The 23,495-nt window shown below is 47.5% G+C and overlaps 1 protein-coding gene across 8 annotated transcripts in view; it reads right to left on the reverse strand.

Annotated features, from left to right (window-relative positions):
• C8H11orf65 (chromosome 8 C11orf65 homolog) overlaps nucleotides 1-23,495 on the reverse strand; it is a 356,377-nt gene that overhangs the window by 170,580 nt on the left and 162,302 nt on the right. The gene's annotated exons all lie outside the window — the stretch shown is intronic.

Consider the following 23,495-nt stretch of genomic DNA (forward strand, 5'->3'; position numbering starts at 1 on the left):
TCCGACTCACTTCCAGGTGCGGAACTTAAATCCGATACAGACGAAGATAATTGAGCCAGGGGGTTACTATTGGGTAACACTGTTTGACCCAATGTCGCAGCTTTGATTCTTTTGAAAGAGTCAAACTTTTTTGCAAATGTAAAAATCTGCCCTTTTTGATAGTCCATCTTATCCCTTTGGAATTTAAACGCTTTGCGTTTTTTTATGATATCCTCTTCTTTCGCCAGGCGAAGAAGCATGTCATCACGGAATTTTTTCTTTTCTGGTTCTGGGTCACCCATTCTAGTTATTAAGTCATTAAGTCCCGCAATTCTGGTCTGAGCTGCCAACATATCGCTTTCCGCGTATTTGACTAGGATTCTCATCAGTCTACACGAAGAGTCAAGATTGCACTCGGCCCACTCTGATAGCATATTTGGGTCGGGATTTTCATAGCTTGGAGCCAGCATTATGCGAAGACCTCGTGGGATACAACCCACCTCTAAGTATCGTGAAAGTGACTTGTGCTCCCACCATTTTGACTGTTCAACCCGCATCGCTTTCTCCAATTGTTTGAACGTTTCCTTCAATTCATTACCCCCGGGTTTGCCGGTGTCTGTCGAAACAACGTTAGACGTCTCAGTGACCGGAGCGTCATCAAACATCTGAGCTGCCGCCTCCTCATGGCTTCTTACAGTGTTTCACTGCCTAGTTTATATTAAACAGTAAATGTATCAACTCATCCTTTAAAGAAAGGAAGTCAGTGCATGTGTTGTTAACCGATATATTGCACCATATGTAGTCAACCAGCCCACTATATATATAAGCACACACAATACAGTTTGAAGCTTATAGTGCAGCATAAAGGTTTTTAAGCATAGAATCAGTACAGTGCTACCTCAATGATATTTTTGCAATCTATTTTACAGCTCGGCACTGTGCTAATCCTATCCTTAAAGACTTTACTGTAGAAATGGCTTAAGAGTGTTGCAGGTGGAGAAGGGAGGCTGTGGATCATTCATGTTACCAAAATATACTTGTCAACATGGGATGTATGGTGGCTAAGCGAGATATTGCTCAAAAATGGGGATCGGGCTCTATCCCAACACACCAGGCATGGGATGGAATAGTGGAGGATCATTGAAAAAGAAGTGCACAAAGATAGAAGCTGTATGACAAAATATAAAAATAAATTAGGGTGGATGGACCTCTGAAACGATTAAAGTGGGGGCATTGAGATGGTAACTTCTATTGTAAAGGGACTACTGTACACAGGCCGAAAGACAGGAAGAATTGTGAAATGTTATAACGAAAGAGGTGATCTTAACATGTAACTAGGTTGATTGTACTAGCGGGGGAGGAAATCGGGCCGTGGCAGATGAGTGTTTGGTGGCTTACAGCATAGGTTGTTTTGTTATTATGAATAAATGAAAAAAGAGTGCCGCTCTTGTTGAAGAGTGCTTTATACAGAAACTGCTCTCCACCTAAACTTGGGAACTACCCAGAGTTCTCTGCTTCTTTTTTACATAATTTATGCGGCACTCTAAGCCTGAAAGAGTATTGTTTTGACTTATACTGGGTACTCCATAGTGTCTGGACAAAGCTAAACCTCTCTGAAGAGCTATAATGATAGCATAATACATACAGTGGTTGCTTTTATCACAAATGACAGAGGCTGATAAACCATAATACACACATTGTAACCTTCAAATTATTAGTGTAAACATCTATTCCAAACTTATGTCAGAGCAGAAAATGAGTCTGAAGACAGAAAATAATTCCTGACAAAATAAATAACAAGGGAAATAGATGAACTTGTCGACGTTTAGGTCTTTGTGGCATACAAGTCCGTCAGACCATCTTCAGGACGATGAAGGTAGAGTTATAATTGACCCTTTTGACTGGTCAAGCAGTTGACTTGGATCAGGCGAATGGCTAAAGTTGTAAAAAAGCTTCCAGGTCGCAGACTCAGGAGTGGTAAGTTATTTAAGTACTTGATGAATATACAAACCAATTGAACAATCTTCCAAAAGCAATCCGAAAGGATTTGCTTAGGGTAACATTCGCTTCAATCGAGTGGCACGTGCGGGGCGCAGCTCCTCGAAGATACCGCTGTCACAGCAGACGGCATTTTAGCTAGTGGAGCCCCACTTACTAAAATGCCCCCAGAAACTGTCCAGAGATGAAAAATAAATGGTAATAAAGTTAATTTATTACCATTTTAATTTTCATCAACAGTCCTGAACCAAGTATCGAGGCCTGCTAAATGGCAGCAGCAGGGAGGAGTGGTGGGCTGCCTGTTCACTTAAGTATAAAGTGAGCATGCCTCTTTGGCCGGCAGCCAGACATGTGCACTTTAAACCACTCAACCTAGCTTTCTTAGGCAGCTGGGTTGAGAGCAAGCACAGGCTTCCAGTGCCCTTGGGAGTGCTGAGAGAGGCTGCTCCCTCCAATCCTGGCGCTTCTGTCATGCTGGTTGACAGCATGAGAGCAGCACCAGGATTGGTTAAGTGAGTTGGCTGGGACCCTCTCTAGAGCCTGGACGAGAGAACAACACCTGACCGGTGAGAGGAGAATGTGTCGTACGGCAAGCAAAATAAGTGACTTTTTATTTTACATGCTGTATTCTTGTAGCACATGTGTATGCACCCACCTATTTGTCCACCCCCCCATTCTCTGTAGGTGCCAGCCACCACTGGTTCCCTGGAGTGGGGCAGTGGCGGCAAGCAATTGTCCTGTTCACAGGCCCCCTGTGTTGCGCTTGGATTAGGTCCCAAGCAAAACATCAGTAAGAGCTTCATTAAACGGGAGAAGCAGTTCAGAGGGGACACTCTCAGTTAAAGCACTTCTATCAAGACGTTGGTCTTGATTGCCACGGATGGCAAGCTAAGGTTCAGAACTCCTGCCGCCCTTCTCACTACCATTGCAAATGACGCTCCCTTCTCTGTAGCCACGGTGGGAAGAGAAAGCATACCAGTATCTGGAGTGGTATCCAGTCAGCTGGCATACACCTAATCCTCACACCAGTTAATGTTTGTGTTATAAGGCTGGGATTCTTCAGGGTCCAGCAACCCCTCTCACCCCTCCCAAAGTCCTAGCCCATACGAATACGACTCAGGCTCCAGCCTGGAAGGCATGGCTGCAGTCGACGCAAGAGTCTGGGATCAGAATGGGGACGGTGGTGCCGGGGAAGGTCAAGGTGGCACAACCGGCTCTGGTACGGATCCATCTGTGGATCCAAGGGGCCCGACTGGTGCTGGGGCCGGAGTCGCCGACGTGGATCCAGTAGGTGCCCCTCTCATACCTAAGGGACCTGAAGATGCACCGAAGAGAACGGACCACCCAAATATGAGGTGCATAGCCTCGTTAAATTATTTTAACTAACAAAGGCGCAGAGATGGCCCAGGCGCTGGCTCTACCGCAAAGCTTGGCCTCGAATGTCAATGCTCCCTCGTCTCATTGGCTGATGGACGAGGTAAAGTCGAGGAACGCTTTGACTTCTTCTTCTTGTGGTGGGACTTACCCAAATGGCCTGGCGACTTTGAGTGAAACGAGAATATCAGACTCCACGGCCACTCTGGATGATCGCGGTGTCGCACATCAGGTCGCCAGGAGCTTGATGAATCGCTCCGTCAAGGCTTTCGGGTTCATGGCGTGGCAATTGGAGCAGACCTTCAGACTGTGGTCATACTTGAGGCAAAACAGGCATACAAGTTGCGGGTTCTTCACCGACATCGAATGGCGAAATGTGCTGTACAGCTTGAAGCCAGCCTTCTTCAATGACATCTCTACCACACCAGGAGGTAAACCTCAAAACATCAGAAAAGTAATCACTGACGTCAGTGCGCTGGGATGGCACCTATATAGGCACCGCACATGACACATCCGGCGCAGATGCTGCCACGCGGAGCCAAGCGATGCCACCTACCGGCATGGAGGGGTACTGCTCACAAAAACATTTCCGGACCCAGTTTGACACCTGGGGATAATTCTAAGGTAAGGAATCTGCGGCTAGAAGTCTCTTTCAGATATGGTTGCTTTTGATGTTGCTGGTGCGATTAGTACTGCTGAGACTTTTGAGGAAATTTAACTCTTTGCTACTAGTAACACCGGTCATAAGGTTTGCACTGGTATTTCCTGTACTCTTTTTTTTTCCTCTAACCACAACATCTTAATGGACTACCGTTCCACCATCAAGAGTTTCATTAAGCCAACAGAAAAGGCTCAAAATAGACTGGTACCGGAGAAGGGTAAATTTAAAATTCTCTGTTAGGCTTCTGGTTTTAAATCGAGACAAGGGTAGCTCATGAGAGTACCAATGAGCAGCCAGTTGGCCTGAATAAGCTGCAACACTGATCACCTGATTGGGGACCATTGTCCACTTTGGCAGAACTCTTGGAAATCATCTGTCTTCATTCGGAAGATTCTCTTGAAAACATTGAAGTGATTTCCAGGGAGATCTGTCACATCACCTGTGCAAGGTAGCAGCAATTGGTATGTTTACTACAGATGCAGAAGTACTACAAAATCTTCTACCACATGTGGCATTTGTTTTGCACTCCTTCTCAGGGGGGCACTATGGAGGATGGAAAGGTAGAGTGGTATTTCCTTGCAGCTGAAATGAAAAATTAATTTGGGTCAGGATCTACAAACAGGAATAAAAGATCTTGTGTGTAGGAAAGTAGGATCTGCTTTTATGGTTACCCCCATTTTTTGCTTGGTGGCAGTATTTTTTTTACATAATCTGACTGGGATCCTGCTCATCAGGACCCCAATCATTGTGCTTTTTTCCTAAATTGACCATGGTACGTCCTGCAATTGGCTACTGGTGTACCCTTGTAAGTCCCTAGCATATGGTACTAAGGTAGTAAGGGCATAGTTACACCAGGGGTCTCCCATGGGCTGCAGCATGTATTGTGCCACTCATGGGAGTCCCTTTAAACTGTGACTATAGGCCAGTCATTGCAGCCTGTGTGAGTTGGTGCTTGGACCTCTCCTTACAGATATACCTTTCCTTATAGCTGAGGTCGCTACACTTAAAATGCATAAGTCCCCCCTATGGCAGGCTCTTCAGTCCCTTGTGCTTGGTTATAAGTGTGAGGGTGTGCCTGCATGAGCAGGACACCCCTACAAACCCCGGAGTTGAATCGCCAGGCTTTGTAAGTGCAGTCAGCCATTTAAATACATATAGTGGACATGAGTCATTACGAGATGTCTAACTATACAGTGGCTGCACCGAACCCAGTCATGTTTGGTATCAAACATGTTGGAATTAAACCCCAACACCGATTTCAGTGTTGGAAATATGATCCCATGTACTGGGGGGCTCCATAGGGTACCCCCCTGTACACCCCGGTAACAGCCTTTTAGGGTCTGCCAGCAAGCTAGTGCTGCTGCTGAGCCTAGACATGATTCTGCCCTCCTGCTGATGAGCTGAACTCGAACAGGGGAAGGTAGAACAATAGGTTTCCTGTCACAGGGAGGTGTTACCACCTCCCAGACAGGACTTAGGGTATTGGGCTGGGGTGGCGGCGCTTCCAGTGCCACCAGACTGCTTTAAAGGGCACATTTGGTGCCCTCCTTGCATACTCTAGTTTGAGCCAGTTCAGGGAGCCCTTGTCTCCCACTCTGGCGTGCAACTGGACAAAAGACATGGGAGTATCCTCCCCTCTGTACAGCCCCTCCTCTGGGAGGGACCCCCGAGTTGTTCTACCCCTTTCTTTAGGGTACTTAAGGGCTTAACTGTGGATTAGTCTTTAGACAATACTCAAGCCTGAAACTACATCACTCTTCGAACGTCTGGATACTTGGACTTCATCAGACTTCGACTGGAACAGAGACTGCACCAAGGAAGACTCCTGCTGCTCTTGGTCTCACTGTTCTTCAAGTCTTCTTCTTCGTCTGTGTCTGTGCTTCTTCCAAGTTTTTCAACAGAGCTGTGGGCATCAAGGAAACCTGTAAAATCTCCCTTGAAGTGAAGGATTCATTCCCCTGCATCTGCAGGCACCGCAACAACGCTGACAGATCTGCTGCTCCTGTCGTTCTATGGGATTCCTGAGGCTCAGCGTCACAGGTGGTGGTTCTGCAACTCCAACACGACCAGACCTGCCCTCTCTGCAATTTTGAGGCCAGCATCCCTCATCGGGAACAGCTGGGAACGAACCCCTGTGCACTGCGCCAACTTGCCGTTGCCAAGGCTTGTTTGCTCTGCACTCCAGAGATCTTTAAGCTACAAGAAGCTCCAGCATCCAAGATCAGCACCCTAACAGCATCCTCTGCACCGTGGGCCTTCATCTCTGGTGAGCTGCCCGAGGTCCTCTTGCGACTCCTTTAGCCTGAGGGTCTTCTACTGCTTCAGTGGGCTCCCCTGCTTGCTTGCGGGCTGCTTTGACTCTCCTGCTTTTGGTGAGTCCCTTGGACCTTGCTGGTCCCAACATTGCTTCTTCTTCGTTCTCCATGCCTGTTGCGGCTACCAAGGCTGTTGGTACTCCTGCCGGACACCAACCACTTAGTCACCGATATCCGAGGTGAGACAGCTCAGGCACGGCTCCTGGTCTTCCTCAGCATCGCCTGGTCCCCACAGCTGCAGGGAAAAGGTCACTGTTAACTCTTCTGAACCTCCCGGCATCGATGGGCATTGCTCTTCCGTGCCTCCTGTTCACCTCCAAGTTGCATAAACTCTGTTCCCTCTGATTGCAGGTTCTTCACTTCCAGAATCCACCCTTGGATTCCACCAGACTTTTTCAACTTTTTCTCCAAGTCTTCCATTCTCGTCTACGGAGCTTTCCGATGTCTCTTCACCCCTATGCATCTGACTCCTCTGGTGTAGGTAACCTGGTTCCCAGGGCATCCACAGGTGGGGTGGCTCTCGAACCTTCCGCCCTCCAAGAGAATTCTTCAGGGTCTTGTGGAAATGCTCCTTCTTCTGCAAAACTGCAACCGCGACTTCTCCATTGACTTCCATTGGGCACGTGGCTGTGTTCCCACTCTGCAATCGTTTTAGAAAACAATGGTTCTTATGTGGCCAAAAAGGTCCAAAGAAAAGGTAGTGTCAGAATTAGGGACAATGCGCTAGAGTGGAGATTGATAATGAATATCTCATGGAGCGATAAGTAATATGAACAGGGACATGAAAGTCAAAATAAAGTTTGTTATTTATTTTATGAGAATATGCAAGAGAAAATTCAGGTGCTCACATAGGAAAGTGACAACAAGCGTGACATGATAAGTGGGGGTGACTTTAAAATATAAACACATAGAAGAACTCCTCATGAATAAATTATACAAAGTGTACAGAGTTCTTGTTGTAGGGGGTCAATGGCGTTTCAATCTCAGCTATTCGAGATCATCTTCAGGACATAGCAATTGTGAGCAAGCTCAATCTATAAGAGATATTACATATGTTATAGTAGGGTCCCTGGATAATCATTTATATTATACATAAAATAGTGAAATGGTGCTCCCAGTAAACAATTATTCGAGGCAGAGCCTCTTGGTATTCAATGCAGGTAAGAATTACTGTCATTCCTATTTTAAATAGTGAGACTAGGTTGTCTGAGAAAAGAAGACTCAATATTTTAACATTTAAAAGACCTTAAACCATAAGGTACTGCCATACTGAATAAGAGTCATGTGTTTTAGACATAATAGAATATGTCACAGGTTATAGCCAGTGTAGCAAGAGCTAGAGGTAAGGTGTCATCCACGTGAAACAGTTGAAGCGTTAGTGAGTAATGACAGGCAGAAGCGAGACAAAAAGTGGAAAGGAAAGGCTTAAAACGTACTCAAAACCGGGCAGTGCCAGGGAGTGAGAAATGAAGCAGAGTACCGCAAGGGGCATGAAACCCTGATACTTGAAGCGGAGGGAGTGGAACTATTCCAACTGTGACTGGCGTCCGCCAGTGAAGGTACTGACTAAGGGAGAAGGAACAATTTATTAAGGACTAGTTGAGGCTTGAAGGTGGGGAAAACAAGACTGAGAAGTTTTTGCACACTGTGTGGTTACTTTTCATTTAACCTACACTACAGATTAAAGTGGTAAAATAAACTGCTTTACACACCTTCAAGATAAGCCGGAAGGCTGCTCTCCAAAGCTACCACTTTGAAAGCTTTCTATGGTTTTCAAAGACCTCTAAAACCACTATAAAGGTTGCCTGGATTAGTGCAAGGTTCATCACTTAAATAAGTGTGCACCATATACTAAGCCAGCATCCAACATTGTTCAAGCGGCTTGTGCTTTTGTTTGCAAATATGAAGGAGCTGATTTTTTTGTGGCTGTAGTTAAGAGAAGCGCCTCAGCTTGTCCAATAGCTGCTGTACTAAAGAAACAAGATGTAGAGTTTCGAATGTAACCAACATTTTAGGTCGACTTGCTGGAAGAAGCATATTAAGCTTCATGGCTCCCAGAAAAAAAAACTAATTAAACAATTAGATGTTATCAATCAGGAAGACTCTCACTGGTGGGGACTTATGTAAATTTGGGTAGTACTGAGGTACTGCATAAATTGAAGAATGTGAAGAATATGAATGGTGTGGAGGTCTTAAAAAACATGCAGATCGTAAATGATACGTAGATTTTGATATATGAGGAGATGGGAAATTATGCTTTGAGTCTAAAGTGATGATGCCAGGATCTTTGATGACAGCTACTAAAACACCTTCTAGAAGTGTGCACTCGTTCTCTAGGCATTGTAAATTCCTAGTGTTCAGCTGAATGGAAATTCTGTATGAGGTTTCCCATTGGCTCGGGTCATTGTTTATGGTAAACGATGGCACGTGATTCGAAATCTGGCTTCTTGGTTACCTCCTTGTCCACTTTTAGGACGACCCATGTGGACAGCCCGACGCCATCTTTGTTTCCTTTAATGAGCGCGGAGAGGCTTTTCGAGGATTTCGGGCCGGGACACGCAGATTAAATAATAAACCCTGCCTGCTTATGCGAAGTGCACCTGCTCCGCCCGCTATGCCTGGGTCCTTCCAAGCGCGGGAACGACGTGCCAGGCAGGGCAAGAGAAAAGAAGTTTAAATAGGCATAAATATTTATGCTGAAGAATAAAAGATAAGTGCCATCTGTGCAGCTACAACTAAGCGGTGGTGTTGTGACAGAAAGAGAGAGCATTCTGGAAGCTTGCTACCTTCCCCAGCCCTTTCCAGAATGATCCCGAGATACCTCCCCGACACCAAGGAAACGGTGTTTAAGGGCACAAGATGGCTCAGTGTCTATGGTGGCAAGATGGCTCCGTGTCTCCACTTTTCTGTTCCCGGGCTTTGCTTTTATATATCAGTGCAATCTGGGAATCGTAGTTTTGGCCCATTGTAAGTGAACCAACTCACCTGACAACAATATGTAAAAGCGAAATGCAGGAAAGGGAAAAGTGGCGCTCTGGTGACATGGAGTCATGTGTCACCGTATCCAAGTCAAGGAGTACGCAGTGCTCTGGTGCTGGCTTTCCTTTGACAACCCTGTGCATTCTGGGAGCTGTGGTCCGGTTTCACTTCCGTTTACCCAGTTGAATACGACTGCTCTTACGGTGACGTCGAACTAGCTGGAAGAGTTAAAACGTATTATTCCCGGGGCTTTCGTGCAATAAATAATACATTCTGGAAGTTGTCGCCTTGGTTCATTTCATTTTGGATTATTTTATCGTCTTGTTTTGTAAGAGGAAATCTAGGGACTAGAGACAAGGTGTTCTGGCGTCATGCAGTCACCTGATAGTGCATCTCGACGTCCTCCGAGCAACACAGGCTTCTCTGCCAACGACCGGCTCACCTCGGATACAGGGCCTTCCACATGTAGGGAAATGACCACACTCTGCAAAACATGTGACAGTGATGGCAGGAGAGGGCAGAGCACAACTCCTAATGTCCAAACTGCAGCCATCAGAACAAGCTTTAGCATTTCTGGCGTTTTAGCCAACTTTGTGCTAGCACTTGTAGTTTTGCCTTTCAATTGTAGTGATGGGAATGCACCCAGCATGCAAAGTGCTGCTGGCTGTAAGCCAGGGCTGGATACATGTTCTGCTGACAACTTAGCATCATTTGTAGAGGTGAGGGTGTAAACCTAGGGTGACCAACTGGCATTGGTGCAAATTCAGGACGGTGAGTGTAAAAATTCAGGACACAAATTCAGGACAGGAGGTCAAAATTCAGGACAATAGGTAAGTTTTACAGACACATCAGAGGAGGTCGCGCAATAGTATGTAAGTAAGCGCAGCAATATCCAAACATATTCAACCATTTGCAAACCTATCCATCATTTATCCTTCCATCTATTATTTCACTCATCCATCCCTTCATCATCCTTTCACTCATCTATCCATTATCCATCCATCCATCCATCCACCCTTTCACCCTATCCATCTGTACTCATCCATCCACTCTTCTACCCATCCATTCACTCATCCATCCAGCCATTTACCTTTTCACCCATCCAGCCATCCTTTCACTTACTCATCCATCCATCCACCCAGTCACTCATCCTTCCACCCATCCACCCTTTCAGTCATCCATCCATCCTCCCTTTCTCTCTCCATCGACCCTTTCACTTAGTCATCCTTCCATCCATCCACCCACCCATCTACTCATCCACTCATGAATCTATCCATTGACCCTATCACTCATCCATCCTTTCTCTCATCCATTTATCCTTTCACTCCTTCACTCATCTATTCATCCTTTTGCCCATCTACCCTCCCTTTCACTCACTCATCCATCCTTACATCCACCCTTTCACTCATCCGTCCATCCATTCACCCTTGCATTTATCAATTCATCAATCCATACATCATTTCCCTCATCCATCCACCCACTCACTCATCATCCACCTTTTCACTCATCCATCCTTTCACTCATCCATTCTTTCACTCATCCATCCACCCTTTTACCCATCCAGCTACCCTTCCACCCATACATCCAGCTATTTACCTTTTCTCATCCATCCTTCCACTCACTCATCAATCCATCCATCCTCTCTCATTATCCATCTATTCAATCTTTCATTCATCCATTCACCCTTTCACTAATTCATCCAGCCATCCACCCATCCCTTCACTTACTCACCTTTTCATATTAATTTTGAGCTGAGCCTTTTTGAGAAAAGACCCATCAAGAACTTCACCCTCGCTGCAGGAGCCATTCCAGGACTGGGACAGAAGCCACCCTGGGCAGAGACAGGATCCACCACAGGGGGGGACAGGAGCCATCACAGGTGGGGGTAACAGGAGCCACCACATGGGGGGACAGGAGCCATCACGGGGGGGGGCAGGAGCCATCACGCCATCACAGGAGGGGGAACAGGATCCACCAGGGTGGGCACAGGGGTGGGCATGCAGTATTCTAGTATCATCTTGGTCTCTTCAAGGGTGGCGTAGGGCTCCTCACCCCCTCCTGGGCAAGACAACGAGAAGACAGGCTCTCTTTCCAAAATGTTTGTTTTGCCATCCCCCACTGTGATGTACAGTACTTAAAGGAGATACTCCAAGAGAACTGATTTAACTGATTGTCCTCCATACTTTGTTAATCAGTGTGGGTGCGTTTGTGCCATTTCTTTATTGTATTACATTATAGGCTGCATGTTTGCAGAACCGAGGTTTGCTTACAATTTAGTGACAGTAATTAAGCTCTGTGAAGAGAACCACTTGCTGCCTCGGTGTAATCAGGGCCGGTTCTAGGTTTTGTGGCCCTGGGCAGAAAGAGAATGTGTGAGGCCCCTCTAAATTGCAGAGACATGACACATTCAGGGCTGTTTGCATCTGAATAGATGCCCCTGCTCCTGAAGCTTCAGCCCCTCCCTCTCAGTCACCTTCAAACACCTCTTAACAGCTCATCAAGGGCTGAAGGTGTGAGGGTTGCCATCCCGCTGTGCCTCTCCAACGCTGCTGAGTATCTGAGCTTTGGTACTGCATCGGAGTCTGTTACACCCGACCTCAACAGCATCGGAGTCAAGAAGGGAGGTGGGTAGAAGCTGTGCCGGCTTTAGGGTAGTGCGACCGGTGCCCGGTTAAAATGACAGACAAATGGCGTCCGTTAAAGAATCCTTCACGGACAACGGACAGACGGTCGAAGTTACGGACTGTCCGTGAAATTTGCGGACGGTTGGTCACCCTATGTAAACCTTCTCCGGACACCTAGCCAGAATTCCAGCGGTGATACTCAAAAACATGGCGATGCAACAAACCCAGATAGCCACTGTGAATCCTTGATAGCGCCGGTTGCCAAAGCGCCTGCGGATGAAATGTGAGTGTAAAATGGAAGGTTTGAATCCTTCCTGGGCAAAACCACTTGTCATCCTTCCGATGTTAACAAAATGAACCTGTGCGGCGTGTTTGTGGACCCACAATCTTCCCTCTGAAGGCACGTCCTCCATTTCTCTGAAATCGGCCATCTTTTTGGTTTCAGAACTTGTCTCCTGCTCACTGGCCTCGGGAATTATTTTTACTGTTGAGGTATGTGGAAGGTTCTATGGTTTTCTGTGACGCGAGGTTCTTTTGGGGCGCTTCCGAGCGAGCCATGCATGCCCTGGACTTGCGGCTCTGCCAACACTTCACACCATAACACGCATAATGCTTGCTCTGTTTGCTGCTGTTTGACTGTGCTTTCTGATTTGTTTGTGTATTGTGTTTTTAGGTCTCAGCCTGACGTAAACAGCGCATGCGCTGCGCTCGTCTTACGAGGCTTCTTGGAATCGATACGATTCCAGAAGCCTTGTCCCAGCTCCGCCTTCAGTTTTGATTTGTGCGCGGCGTTTAGCGTCACAAATTATGCCGAAGGCAGTGCAATGTTTGCATGCAAGGCATGTCAATCGCTGCTTGTTGCCACTCTGTCTCCTTTTATCCACGCCCAGAGGGATTGGATCTCTTACTGGCGGCGGGAGACGGCGTCTCCTAATTAGCCGCTAGCACTTTTTTTTTATCATTCCCCTTTGTCAAAGGCAGCCGCGTGTTTATAATTGCATCGCGCTTTCACTTAAACTGAAAGCGCGATGGAATTATAAACACGCGGCTGCCTTTGCCAAAGCCGAGAGCTTGTTAGCTAGTTTCACCCACATACATACAGTGATGGCGTTTATGCATTTTATGGACTAACATGGTTTTTACAGACTAAAAATTAAATTATTCTGACTAGCTCAAGGAAGAGCAGTTCGATCAAAATGAGTTTTCGTCACGCGCTAATTGCACGAAACACTGTAGGAGCCTAAAGTTGTTTAGTCCAGCAGCGTGGCGCCACTGCGGGCACAGTCAGAATATAAATTAGCAGTCTAGTTGTTTATCAGCAATTTACTATCCAATCTCCCAAGTGGTACGCTCTGGATCAAGACTCGCTGGTTCTCTCTGAGACGTTCTGTCTCCAAACTCGACGATCTACTGTGTGCAGAGTCTGTTCTCGTCTCGCTGGTCCCGGAAGTGGCCGTAGCGACGGAATGGCGGAGAGTCCTGGGGAGGACGCGGTGTTGGCAGCTTGTGGCAACGGTTCAGGGGCATCACCTGTGTCGGGAGGCGGTGCGGGGAACGCCACCTTCCTGCCAGTGGAGTTATGGGCAGCAGCTGGCTACGGAGTGCCGCCCGGAGGCGTCCCTCCTATCGCTCCTATGAGCCCAATCGCAACCATTGCGCCCATGCCACCTATAGGCACAATCTCGCCACTGAGCGGCTTGCCATCGGCAGGGACTGCGCTCCTCTCATACTCCAGCTTTTGGGATCCCACAGTGAGCAGCGACTGGGACAACGAGAGGGCATCAGCACAGTGCGTGCTGAGGATCAAAAGGTGAGGCTCTCTCCCAAAATTCCGCTTTAACACACTTGTGATACTCTATACTGTAATGGCCATCCCCAGCTACTGACACATCCAACTGCCATCACCAGACATACCCAATGCACAACAAAAGGGGCCTGAGCGCAGTTTGTTCTGTACCTCATGAGTTTAAGCGTCGGGCCCTTAGGTGCTTCTTCACAGTTTTACAACCCTACCTATCTAATCGTTCTAATGCTAAATTCATTTTTATCACCATTATACACATGTACGCTACTAGAAAGAATTGGTGGAATGTATGCTTCAAATAAATTAGAGCCGGGGTTCTCCATCCGCCTCCACCACACTGACCCCATCAGCAGTATCCCTATCCAAAGTGTTTGCATCAGTGCAATGGTTGTATGTGCTATGGTTGAAAAGCGTTATTCCCCACCAAACTACCGATTTGTCATTTTAACGATGCACCTCTATTCTTAATCGCTATTTATACTCGAATGCAGGGCAGAAATGCGTTACTACCCTTACCATGTACCCTACCCTATTATCATACAGAGTAACTAGAGGTGGCACCCACTGATGAACCCACCTCCCCACCACTAAACTAACAACCCGTTCTAACACCATCTCTACACCTACTTTCAGTATAAAGGTGGCAGCGCAGTGTCTGCCACAAATACTTTGGTGTCAGGCCATTCAAAGAAGTTTATTAATTGCTGCTGTCCTTGGAAACACAGGATAAAGATGCTTCCGTAAAATCTCTAAATTGACAAGTACTTCCTGTTTTGGCTTTGATTTTCATGAGTCACTGAAGTCAAACAGCGAAAGCTTACTCATGGCGGATGCCCTGTGCTAGAGCATCTAGTCAGCCAGCGTCTCACAATGAATGTAATGTCTACGCAGTGTTGTTCTTTTAGAAAAATATGTAACTTATTCTCATTTAGGTAATATGCTCAGTAACTTTCAGACGTTTTGTCAAATTAACAATTCTCAGTGTGAAGCTTCTATTTAGTAACTTCTGTGTCTCAAACTTGTATGCACTTATAAGGTAATACTATAGTACGGGTAATATCAATACTATTGGCAAGGAACTCATACGGATTAGCAGCTAAATAAATAATTGCAGAGCACTTTACTTGCCAGGAGACAAGCTAATGGTAAAATGAAGAGTTGGTTGTCACAGACACAGTAGGCACCCATTTAAGCAAGGCCCCCTCTCATATACTAACCACCACAGGGTGATAAATACTTGCCATGCCCTAACGGGACCAGAATGCTGTGGCTCAAGAGTCGATTCTGTACACCACCCACCCTCTCGTAGGAGGCTTTTTTCTACGGATGTACCTCCTAGTTGTTGACATTCTCAACCATACACTACATTTTGATAAATAATGCATATTTACTTGTGTTGTCTTATGACCGAGTTGCTGGGAAGGCAACATGTCATTACAGTAAAGACACAATATTGAATACCACTTTTTTGCTTTCCTTTTCATTTGCCAAGTATGGCGCTTCTTTACAATTAATTTAAAAAAAAAAAACATTCGCAAAAGAGCAATGTCAAAAGCTTTGACCTCGAGTTTACCAGTTTCATCTCGTAAATACGATTATTTATGAACCGTTCAGTTCTTACATTGCTTGCCGTTTGGTTGGTTTTGCTGTCACTGTCATTTATTTGCTTCTCATTCCCCAGCTTCTATGTGCTTGTGCTTCCCTTCTTATTCTGGTGTTTGTTTCTGCCCGGAGCATGAAACCATTACTTGTGTCCTTTCAGCCCTCGCTTTTCAGGTACTCTTTTACTTTTTGGCGAGAGTGCATGTTTTTCCAGCTATCTTCCTTGTGTACTTTGAATTCTACTTTCTCGTGCGTCTCCCCCTTTCTTCCTTCAGTTGCTGCTCTTGCATCCTACCTGCCCGCCCTCCTTCCGGGGGAGGCGAATCCGGCTTAAAAAGAGGGCAGCCAGGTAGGGCGTCTGCCTTAATGGGCCTGTAAAAAAGGGTTGGGGAAGCGTGGGCGGTACAGGACATCAGAACACAGTATTAAACCGAGAACACATCGGTCGTGCACCAAACTGCCCTAAGGACGGACGCGACCCCTACACAAGGGTACCTTCCTCGTTTTCCACTTTGACTGGCATCTGATAGGAGTGTTGTATTAAACTTTTCGCTCATACAGACCGTCTTACATCATACTGGAATATCCTGACCATAAAATGCCCTGTGGGATATTCGTTCCCGTCGTAAATGAGTCCCACCGGGAAGATGGCTCAGCGAGTTGCACGGGCGCCTGGCATCTGCTGCGACCCACAGTTCGAGTCCTGGCAGTGTCAGTTTAGCCTCTCGTCCTTCCGCGTAGCTCCTCTAAACGAGACTACAGTAATGCTTTCATATTATGGTTTGAAAAGACAAAATAGGTGGCAGTGAGCACTATACAAAAACACTTACTGTTAAGTTTGTCACGCGCCAGTCAGTGGGCAGAAAAAGCGAAATGTTCTCTCTTGTGATTCCCGTATTCTGTACTTACAAGAACCCCTGAAACGCTCCTCCAAATCAGAATAAGTCTCAACAGAGGGACGCTTTGATTTTAGATGCTAAAGAGAGACGTGTCCATGTTACTTAGACACTAGTCCTTCAGCTGTTAAGAAACAAGCATTAAAATGCAATAGGTCTCGCCTTTCATTAAGTTAAAGCCATTTGCTTTGCTATACAATACCATTAGCAAATCAAATGGCTTTAACTTAATCAAAGGCGAGACCTATTGCATTTTCAATGCTTGTTTACATTTCTTGTGTTTACAGGGAGTCGTCCCAGTCTTGTGCAGCCGTGTGACGTGTCAAGTGTGACACTTTGGGACATACGCGCATTTTATCCAAGAATATATTGTTTTCTGGGGGTTGGAATTTCACCTTTAACACTCGGTTAAAAGTCCCAGCATGCAACTTAGGAATGGCTCTGGTCAAATTGGCTTCTCATAAAATAGGACCACCTGTCTGCTATGCAGAGCGCGTGTGCTTCTGCAAACAAGCATTGGCATAACCAATAGGTCTCTCCCTTTGGGACCTTATAAATGTTTAGCCATGCAACAGTTGATGTTGTAGACCAAGGATATTGTACTGCATAACTAAATACTTATAAGGTCCCAAAGCCGAGACCTATTGGCTATTCCAATGCTTGTTCATCTTGCGACCTCAGTCAGCAGAAAGAAAGACACTTTACAAAAAGGGAGGACAACTGGAGAAAGAAAAATAATATTGTTTTATGACCAAAATCAAAACACATACACTATCCCCAAAGATGTTTAGTAAAATTGTTTTGGAAGGATTGGAAAGGTTTCCAAAAAGAACAAGTCAAAAAGGCTTTGCTCAGTGCTCCAGGAACTTATTACCAGAAGAAAGAAAAAAGAGTCTCCACTGCCACAGACAGGGAATGACGGGATAGTGGTGGTATGCTCTTCCTTAAAGGAGGAGTGGCAATGTTTTCCAGCCTTTTACACCTCAGCCTATATTGACCTTTTTTCCTCTAATCCAGGGTTTTCCAATGTCAGTCCTGGAGGGCCAGATCCATGCCAGATTTTTAGTATATCCACATTTAGATAAATGTAGTTATCGTAAAAATCTGGCAAGGATCCAGCCCTCCTGGATTGACTTTGGAGAACCCTGCTCTAATCCTTGCTTTAAAAATGTTTGTGAAGACCGGGATGTGGCCTAGCGGGCCAACATGGTGGATGCACTGTAGGCGAGCTCAATGCAGACATCTTAAATATCCGTCAACATCCTGCCCACATCAAGTTGAAATGTCCTACCTAACCAGTTCTAGGGACAGTCACAACAGCAGTGAGCGCCTGAGGTGACTGGGCTGCGGGCGACCTCCGGCGGAGCGAAGAATGGACCGGCGGTGCATGGCGGCAGAGGACTGAGGGCCGTGACCGAAGACACCTGGTGTGGCGGCCGCTGGATACTGGGCCGTGCTGGGGCGGTGGGCTGCTGCGTCAGCCTGAGTGAGCTGGGGAGGGCCGTCTGAGAGTGCAATGGAATGGTCTGGGTTGCGCGCCCGAAGAGAACAAACAACATAGGAGACCATACTGCTCCCTGAAGACAGAACGCCCAGGTGGTAGGAGGGGGGCGCAGCACGGGGGCTGATGAGGCCTACTGCAGTTGTTTGGCATTGGCCTCCTGCTGGGAACTGCGTGGTGGCAACGGCTGGCCGTACCTGGAGAAGCTGGTGGATCCGTCCCACTGCTGTGGCCAGATGGCACAATACCCAAATGACTGAAGCTTGTTCAGGTCGGGGCTGGTCCTGTGCTTGCTGGGATCCATCAGAAGTCCTGCTGCTGAGCGTGGCGCTGGGCCTCCTTGGGCAGTTGGAGAGCCCCCAGAACAGTACTTGGCACTAGACAGGCTGAGCCAGGGGGAGGGGTTTGGGGATCGCAGGAAGAATGGAGGGGCCTCAGAGGCTGTGGGTCCCCCTGCTGGATACCATGTGTGGCAGTTGTGGCGGCACCGGATATGAAAGCAGTGCATTGAGTGCACGGGACCCCACCACATTTTATGCAATGCACAGCGTGATTTGAGGAGATCACAAGGCATGCATGGGGCCTAGGAGAAACACTTTTGCCAGGGACCCCCCTCCCCCGATATCAGTGGTGTGTGAGCTGGCGAGGGTTCCTGCCCATAAGATAATAGACTGGTGACCTAGAAACAGTGTGGGTTCACACATTGCCCAGCGTAGGATACCGTTAGGGGGCTGGATTGTGGCCGGTCCCCTGGCCGCACAGGTGGTCAGGCTTAATCTTGTTGCAGCCTGTGGCTGGGGACGGGCTGAGGCTGGTGGGGCTCCGTCCAGCAGGTTCCTCCGTTGGGGACCCATCTGATCCTGCCTGCAGACGATAACAGTATGCTACCATCCATATCAGACTGCTTGTGTTGCCCCTCGGAGCCACGTTTAGGGAGCCTGATGGGACGGTTATGTTATACAATATTTGCAAAGCGCAGCTTTCACTCCAAGGAGTATCATGGCACTATGCGGAGACCTAGTATACACACACAGCCATGACTAGGAAATCAGATGAGTGATCCACGGAGAGCATCAGGGGCATTAATGATCCAGGTTTTCAGGGCTTTCCTGAAGATAGTCTCTGTTTAGATGAAACGGAAATGACTAGGGAGCAGGTTCCATGCTTTGGCTCCTAGAACCGCAATTGATTTCCCACCCTTTGTGATACACCTAAAACCGGGGGGCTTCATAAAGTTTGCAGATGAGGATCTGAGAGGGCGGTGCATCACATAGTGAGCAAACCTGGACCGAAGATAGTAGGGACCTGAAGATCTAAAAGCTCTGTGGTTATCTAGGAGGAGTTGGCAGGAGTGAGGCTTCAGCATGACTGTAGACTACCTACCTAGCAAGACGGCCAAGCAAAGCACCATAGACAGATTCGCCAGCGTCGGTGACTCGGCTCTTGACTCGGGGGTGGGGGAGGGGGGTATGGGTGATCCAGTCCAGATAATGCAGTGCTGTTGGCGGCCATTACATAGTCTCGAGACAGGTTGGATGCTAAAATAGGCGCAGCGAGGACACTCAGTTGGGTAGGGGACACAGGGATTCATTGGCAAGGTCCTCTCCTGGGCCTCCTTTGGGGTCAGGAGAGGGTCTCTTCCGCAACAGATTATTCTTGTTCATTGAAGTATAGGGGAGGGAGGAGGGGGAATAGGGATTGTTTGAATGCTCGCCTCGTTGTGGTAATGCACGGGCCCGGCGCTCACTCTCTCATAGTTCCATATGCAGTAGCCCAATATATGCCAACATTAGCAGCTGATGCAGGATACAGACCCCAATAGACCCTACAGAGCATTTCTGTGTCCTTACATTGAATGTCTGGGTAGTTCTAGACAAGATTAAATGAGGTGCGGTGATACAGCAAGCCAAAAGATTAAGGGCGGACGTACTCCTTTTACAGGAGATGCATCTCTTAGGATCCAAAGTCCTTTGCTTGGCTATATATGGGTACACAGAGACATTCCACTCATGAAGGGGATCCCGGGGTACTGTTATCCTCATTCATCTTAGAGTTCCTTTTAAATCCGCCAGGGTGTGGGTGGATGACTATGGTAGATATGGGCTAGTGACCGGCACACTTTATGGAGCGTCTCTCACACTTGGCGTACGACCCCCCCCACTGGAGTATAGCCAGGCGGTCTTTCAGTGATGGGTGGAGACTGGAATGTTGTGATGCATCCAGAGGTTGACATGTGGCACACTAAAGGAGGTGACGTTGGGACCCCGGAGTCCAGGTTGGGGTCTCTGGTGTCCAGGCTGGGTTGGACAGATGCCTGGCGGGCATATCTTCCAGCCGAAGCTGGTTATACATACTATTGGGTGGTTCACAGCTTCTTTTCTAGGCTAGATTATCTATTGGTACCTGCCAGATTCACGCATAGAGCATCTGAGATTGACATACCGCCCAGAGGGTTATCCGATCATTCCCAAGTGACCCTTAAGATTCATGTGGGTCCGGAGCACCCCCCCCCCCCCCTTCATTGGCAATCATCACCCTGGCACCTTCGGAACCCATCATATAAAGCGCTCCTGTATCTGTCCATCACAGAATACTTCTCCCTCAATACAGATACAGCGCTCCCCAAGATAAAAATTATGGGAAGCCCTGAAACCGACACTCCATGGGGTAGATATTAGTTTTTGCACGGGAGAGCTCAGGTGCAGATCCCCCACAATCTTGAGGTGCAAATGCATACATTAGAAGATTGTAGCCGTGGGAGAGGTGGAGATGTAGTGCGACACCAACTGGGCCAAACTCAACAGCAATACCATCAACTTCTCCTAGACGATACCAAACAAGCGTGGTAGGCAGCAAAGAGCTGCATATATGAATGGGGTAACAAATCAAGTAGGATGTTACATAGGCTCTGCCAGGCTGCGCATGCAGTCTCCCTGGTAACGGTGATACTGGATGCCCAGGGAGGGGAGCTGTCAGGCCCTAGGGAAGTGGCTCAAAGTTTTGCTGGGTATTTTAGGGAGGTATACACCCGAAGAGATGCAGGGGACAAAGAACAAATAATCAAATTAATCGAGGCCCCGCCCCACGGTATCTAACAGATGAGCTGATCACTGAAGTGAAGCCTTCTGGCGGAGCTGCGGGCTGGAAAGGCCCCAAGGTCAAATAGCTTCCCCAGTGAGTTTCTTAAATCCTATATGCTGCAACTGGGGAAACACTTGTTGCAGGTGATTCACGCAGCGCTTGAGGAATCCCGGCTTTCATCAGATTGGATGCACGCTGAATTAGTCGTATTCGTTAAACCAGGCCATTATCCAGAAGTACATTCCTCATACTGTCCAATTTCACTCCTCAAAATATAGAGGTAAAACATCCTGCTAATACCTTGGCCAATAGGCTAATACAATATATGATGGACCTGATTCTCCCTGATCAGGCTGGCTTTATGCCCCACTGTGCCACTCACCACAATATCAGGCAAGTTTTTAACGCCCTGGCCATGGCCGACCGACTGGGGCGGCCAGCTGCTGTGCTATTAGCAGACTTTGATAAAGCCTTTGATTCCGTCAGTTGGGAGTACCTCTTTGCTCTTCTTCAGCGCATTCATCTAGGGCCAAGGTTCCTTTCATATCTCTCCCTGCTATACACGGATCTAACTGCCACAGCCTGGGTGGCTGGAGTAGTCTCTGATCCCTTTCAGATCCGCCGGGGTCCCAGATAGGCGTGCCTATTGTCCCCCCTGCAGTTTGCCTTGGCCATGGAGCCATTGGCCGCATGGATTAAGATTGATGCTCATGTGCGAGGATTTAATGGGTCTGCAGGGCTGTCAGATGGGATAGCCCTGTACGATGACAATGTTTTATTCTTCTTTATGTATCCTGCAACCTCTGGACCTCACATCTTGCAGATTATGAAGATTTTTGGCGAGACCTCCGGGCTATGCATGAACACTGGTAAATCAGTGATATTTCCGGTAGGTGGGGCTACTAGAGACATGGAGTGAGCTGTTCATGGGTTCAGGTATTTAGGGGTGTTTGTTTCTCCACACCCAACCATTTCGTAGACCCATAATATAGCCCCACTGCTATCGCATATTAAGGAAGAAGTGAAGGCCTGGTCCCCGCTACCACTGTCCCTGCTAGGCAGGTCGACCATCTTCATAATGTTTTTCCTGCCCCGTATGGTGTACCAGCTCCAGATCTACCCCTACGCTATCTCTCCATCATGGTTCCGACAGGTCAATACAGGTCTGAGTCAAGTTTTGTGGGGGAGTGGAGCGTCCCGTAAAGCTTCCAGACTTATTTTCAGTCCACATACTGTGGAGGCATTGCCGTTGCCGACGTGCAATCCTACGAGCAATCCTACCATGTTGCCTCTCACTTACTGATTATTAATGACTGGTGGTATAACGCTCAAAACGATCCAGCATACACCACAGAGAGATGGGGAGGGAGTGGGAGGGAGATGGGATCTCTTTCCCTGGCAACTAGGGTAGTAATACACATATGGAGATGGTCCCTCCAAAGGCTGGGGTGGTGAGGGAGATTGACACAAGGGACACCATTGTGCCAGGGCTTGTTTCTTTGAAAGGTAGCCCAATTGGCAGGGTTTCAAAAAGTGGGACACCATAGGCATTTCTACGCTCGGAGATATAATGCGCGCACAGGGCTAAAATCGTGTCAGGAGATGCAAAGAGATTGGCAGCTACACCATAGCCTGTTGTGACGTGCTATATCACCTTACCTGCGAGACCTCCAAGAACTGCCAGAATTTAGGCAGCTCGAAGGAAAATTCTTAATGGGAGATCTCAATAGCCACAAGATCACTCAAATGTATCAGTCTCTCATTACGAACAGCTCCACTATGGTGCCTGCCCATAGGGCGGCATGGGGGGGAGGGAAATTGTGAATATAGATGAAGATGACTGGACAGAAGCTCTAGAGGCCCCCCAGGGGGGAGCAATATCTTCCCGGCTGCATCTGATCCAACCGAATTATCTGCACAGAACTTATTATACTAAGAGGCATCTATGGCGCATGGGAGTGATTGATTCTCCCATATGTCTTCGGTGTGAGGCGGAGAAGGGTACCGTCCTTCATACGGTGTGGAGCTGTATGGCATTAAACACGCTTCTGGCGAGGGACGACGTCCTGCCTGTCTTGGGGAGATTCTCACCTGGGACATTCACTGGACCCTAAACTGCTGCTTCTTCATAGCACAGAGGGAATAGGTGGGAACCGCTATAAATGACATTTGGTATTGCTTGGTCTTACACTGGCGAAAAGAGACATAGCTAGACTGTGGAAAGCAAACACATCACCATCAGTGGGGGCATGGAAGAGAGGGATAGACCACTGTATGGGGCTGGAGGTGGCGGTGTTCCAAGCTAGGAGATGCCCACAAAAGCATCAGAAGATATGGCAGCGATTGGCAGATTACAGGGGTATAGTATTGGCCCCAGTCCATTTTATGGAATTTCAACTGGATGCAGTAATACAACGATATGATCACGCAGTACGCATGACTGAGACAGGGTCTAATGCTGCATCTGAAGAAGGGCATTACTGGGGACATATGGTGGGGGGAGGGTGGCCGGGGGTTGACTGTGTAAGTTCCTGTGTTCTAGTTGTTCATGGGATTTTACATTACAATCTCCTACATATGTATGTGAGCCGATTCGCGCCGGATATATTGTTAAAACCCAATAAAATTTGTTATGATAAAAAAAATGTTAGTGAAAAGAATTGCCTGCTCACTATTCTAGA

This window comes from Triturus cristatus, chromosome 8 (assembly GCF_964204655.1).
Source record: "Triturus cristatus chromosome 8, aTriCri1.1, whole genome shotgun sequence".
Lineage (NCBI taxonomy): Eukaryota > Metazoa > Chordata > Amphibia > Caudata > Salamandridae > Triturus > Triturus cristatus.